Here is a 4,886-nt window from a genome sequence, read left to right on the forward strand (position 1 = left end):
ATGTCGTCCTGGTTTGGAGGCCTGGGCTCAGGCTTGGGCAACTTCTTGGGTCAGGTGGGAAGCAGCTTGCCTTCCCTCACAGACCATGTATCCAGCTTCACCAGGGGAATGCTTCTGGATGACATAGGAGACAGAGCAGCAGGTTTACCTGATTGTCGGACAAAGGAAATGGAAGCTAGTAATTCTCCACTAAGATCGGAGAGTGAAAGACCTCAAAAGTATTGTACTGATCTGGAGGAAAAACATGAAGCATCAGAGCTGCAAATAAATCCTCAGTGTCCAAGTTACGGAAATCAACTGCAACAGAAGGAGGTAGAGATCAGCCATCTGAAAGGTAGACAGATGGCACTGCAAGATCAAGTGTTCAACCTCCAGGCAGCTGCTCAATGGGTAAGTTCAGGAGCTTGTGGTGTACCAACAACCACTGCACTGGCTCCATTGGGTTCCCAGATCAGTAGTGATTTTTCAGCCTTTTCTGATGATGACATGGACTTTAGTGACCTAATTTCGTCCCACCAAGAAATAAACAGATTGTCAGTTGAAGTTTTGAGACTTGAATCTAAAGTTGGCCATTCGAGGCATATTGCTGAGGCTCAGGGAACACAGAATTCTGACCCCAGTGAAATCTTCAAACTGCAAAATACTATCAAGACTCTTGAACGAAACCCAAGTCCAGACCTAGATGATCATCAGCCTGAAGTGTCAGTTTTGGAGCAGAGTGCTACTGTGGCAGAAAAGGGAACAATCCTTCCACAAAATTCTTCATCAATGGAAGAAGTGTTGAGGCTACAACGAGCCCTGTCTGATGCTGAAAAGGAAATAATGAGACTACATGATTTAAACCAGGATCAGAGTCTTGCTGAAGACAACCTGAAACTTAAAATGCATGTGGAAGCTTTAGAAAAAGAGAAGTCATCATTGAGTCAAGAAAAGGAGGAACTTCAGATAACACTGTCAAAACTGAGCTGTGACTCTCAAGTCTTTGAAAACACAGCTTCAACAGACATGAATGTGAATGTCCAATTACATGACTTAAAACTTCACTTGAAGGCAAAGGAGGAAGAACTGAATCAGAGTATCCATGAAAAGAAAATGCTGATAGCTGAGTTAGAAGAACTGGACCATCAGAATCAGGAAGCTATAAAGCACATGATTTTGATAAAAGATGAGCTATCAAAACAAGGAAAAGAAGGAGACCTTGTCATCCAGAAATTGAAACAAGATCTAGATGATGAAAAAAAGAGAGTTCATCAACTTGAGGATGATAAAATGAACCTATCCCAAGAGTTGCATGTGCAGAAGGAGAAGTTAACTCAGAATGCACAGAGCCTCAGGGATTTGCATTTAACCAAGCAGAAGCTTGAAGATCAAGTAGAAGATTTAGTAGATCAGCTAAATAAGTCACAACAAAGTAGCTTAAACATCCAGCAGGAAAACCTTGAGCTTAAGGAACACATTAGAAAAACTGAAGGTGAGCTGTCTGGATGTCAGAGTAAGTTCCAAAGTTCTCTGAATGAAGACTCTAACAGTAATGTGAAGGATGACTTGCTTCAAGAACAGGAAGCTGAAGTGAGCAACTTAAGGCAAAATCTTTCAGAAGTAGAAGAGCTCAATGAAAATTCAAAGAAAGTTCCTGTTGATCTCAAAAAGGAGAATGAAATGTTGATTTTACCATGTAAAGATGTAAGACGTAAGTTGGAAGCATCCATTGCTGCTAACAATCAAGTGTCTCAAGAAAAAGACACTGTCAAGGAGACTCTAATAAAAGACAAAGAAGAGATAGAAGCGGAACTGCACCAGGCAGAAAAAAGACTGTTGGAAGAAGCAAAGAATGACAGGCAGACTATTCAGGAACTCTCCAGTGCATCTCATTTGAATACCTCTGCCTTACAGCTGAAACCTGATTGTGTAGTTCAACTCAAGCAAGAGAAGGACTTTGAAATAGCAGGACTCAAAAAGAATATTGAACCAATGACTACTGATCCAAAAGAAACTGAGGAAATTTTGGAACCTCATGTGGAAGAACAGAAGCAATTGATACAACTTATAAAGGAGAAAGAAGTTTTTATTGAAAAACTCGAAGAAAAATGTTCAAAACTACAAAAGGATTTAGATGAGTGTTCTCAGGCCTTAAGAGAAAATGAAACTTTAAGGCAAACCATAGAAGAAAAGGACAGAAGTCTTGGCTCCATGACAGCAGAAAACAACCATCTGCAAAAAGAACTGGAGAGCCTTAAGGAACAGCAGAATCGAGCTGTACCTGTGGCTGAGCCTAAAACCCTTGATGGTATCCCAGAAGTAGAATCAGAGGTATCTCAACTGAAAATAGTCAAAAATCATCTGGAAAATGAAATTAAACACCATCAAAAGATAATTACAAATCAAAACAAGCGTAAAACGCGACTCCTTCAGTCTTTACAGGAGCAGAAGAAGGAAATGGATGACCTTAAACACCAATATGAGCAGCTGAATGCTGCGCATATCCAGTTACTTTTAGAAAAAGATGAGGAAATTAAGAACTTGCAGAAAACGATTGAACAAATACAATCCCAGGTGCCTGGAGAAAGACTCGATGCTCAAACAGAGAATTCTGATATTTTTCAAGAAACAAATGTAAAAAGCCTCAATAGAGAAAGTGGAAGTGAACAATGTGACCTATGGAAGGAAAAGGAGTTGTTGAAGCAAACAGTAATAGACCTAAAGGGGAGAATATTGATTTTCGAAGTGGACTTTTCTAAATTAAAAGGGGAAAATGAAAAATTGAGAGTAGCATCCAAAGAAAAGGAAAGGGAGTATCAAGAACTACAAGAGACAAGCTCGAAGTTCTCTGTGAGGCTGGGAGAAAAAGAACTGGAGTGTGAGTCAATGAAGGAGAAAGCTCTTGCTTTTGAGCAACTGCTACAAGAAAAAAGTCAGCTTTCCAATGCAGTTGCAAAAATGCAGGAGAAGACAGTTATATTTCAGCAAGAACGAGACCAAGTCATCGCAGCACTAAAACAAGTACAGATGGAAAACAGTACTCTCCAGCACGAGGTTCAAGAGTTCCGTGACAAAGAACTACGCTTGAACCGGGAGCTAGAAAGGCTACGCAGCCATCTCTTGGAATCAGAAGAGTCTTACACCCAGGACATTTTGGCTGCAGAAGACCAAGAGATGAAACTGAGAAAGGAAGTCACGCTTTTGGAGGAGAGGCTAGTGTCATCTTCTAAGGCAAGTCATCAAGCCAGCCTCCAGATAGAGTCACTGCAAGAACAGTTGAGGTTGGTCTCTCAACAGAGGGATGAGAATGCACTGCAGCTTTCGCTCTCCCAGGCACGAGTAAGGCAGTATGCCCTGTCGTCAACTAACCTTCAAAGAGTTCTAGAACACTTCCAAGAAGAAGAGAAAGCAACGTATTCTGCTGAATTAGCAAAAGAAAAACAGTCGATAGCAGAATGGAAGAACAAGGCAGAAAAACTAGAAGGACAAGTATCATCATTGCAGGAACGTTTGGAGGAAACAAATGCTATGTTGCATTCTGCTTCCAGACTTACAGAAGAGTTGGATCGGAAGGAACAACAGATCCAAGAACTTAAAAGACAAAACGAGCTCGGAAAAGAAATGTTGGACAAGGCACAAAAGAAACTGTCGACTTTGGCAAACAGCCCAGAAGGAAAAGTGGACAAAGTCCTCATGAGAAATCTTTTTATAGGTCATTTCCATACACCCAAAGGTAAACGCCGAGAAGCCTTACAGTTAATGGGAAGCATCCTGGACATTCCAAAGCAGGAAATGGAGCAGTTGTTGAGTGAAGATTCTGGTGGTGTTACTAAGTGGATGACTAGTTGGCTTGGCGGGGCATCGAAAAGTGTCCCCAACATACCTATGACACCAAATCAACAACCTGGGCTTCATAGTTCTTTTTCAGAACTCTTTGTCAAATTTCTGGAAATGGAATCTCATCCCTCTGTTCCACCACCCAAACTCTCTGCTCATGCCATGGACTGTCCAGACTCACCAGGAAGGAGAGAGCAAGGTAGAAATGTACCAGGAAGTGTTAAAGAGGCAGCCAAATTCAGAGGTGGTCGAAGCACCAACGGGAATCCATTCTTGGTTCCCCGTTCGGCAGCTGTGCCTCTTAGTAACCTAGCTGGAGTTGGTCTTGGTGGACCTGGGCATCCTCTTTTTAAACCCATCGCAGATTTCATGCCCACCTTTACACCATTGCCAGTGTCCCCGGACAACAGCGCCACAGTTGTACTAGAGCACCTTCTAAAGCAAAGTCAATCTCATCCAGAGATGATTTAACACTCTAAAGAAGACTTTATAAACACTTTGTGCTTTTTTTACAGAGTGGCCTTTGGGAAAAGAACTCATGTATTTGTAGACAAAAAGAGAAAGGAAAAACACTGGTATATATAGGTATATAGCTAATAGGTATTTTTATTGTTGTTGTGTGTTTTTTTGTTATAACAGTTTTAAAAAATTTGTTTTGTTTGCTGTAGCAGTTTTTCTTTATAAAATTTTGTTCCACTGTAGCAGCTAATCATCACCAGTCTTCAATTCTGATGTACTTTTGAGAGCAACTGTACAGAGCAGCTTTAGTGAACCATTAGCTCCAACCTCTTTTTTAATGATTATATTTGATAAATTTAATGGCATTAAATAAAAATGATGCATTTAATTAACAAGGAAGAAGAAAGATCCAACCCTTAAGAAAAGGATATGTATCTCAGATTTAGAGTATATGAAAACCAAATATGATATTGCAAAACGTTGTGAATTTTTAGTTGATCAAAGAAAACCTTGTACAACAAGTAAAAGAAAATTAGAACGGGGAGAGCCTGAACATGATGTTTCTTGGATAAATTCTAAGATTCTTTGAATCCAAATACTATGACCCCTAT

At 40.4% G+C, this 4,886-nt stretch overlaps 1 pseudogene; it reads left to right on the top strand.

The window, feature by feature from the left end:
• LOC144253624 (thyroid receptor-interacting protein 11 pseudogene) lies at nucleotides 1–4,287 on the top strand (annotated as a pseudogene).
• The last annotated feature ends 599 nt before the right edge of the window (nucleotides 4,288–4,886 follow it).

Source organism: Urocitellus parryii, chromosome 3 (assembly GCF_045843805.1).
Source record: "Urocitellus parryii isolate mUroPar1 chromosome 3, mUroPar1.hap1, whole genome shotgun sequence".
Taxonomy (NCBI): Eukaryota; Metazoa; Chordata; class Mammalia; order Rodentia; family Sciuridae; genus Urocitellus; species Urocitellus parryii.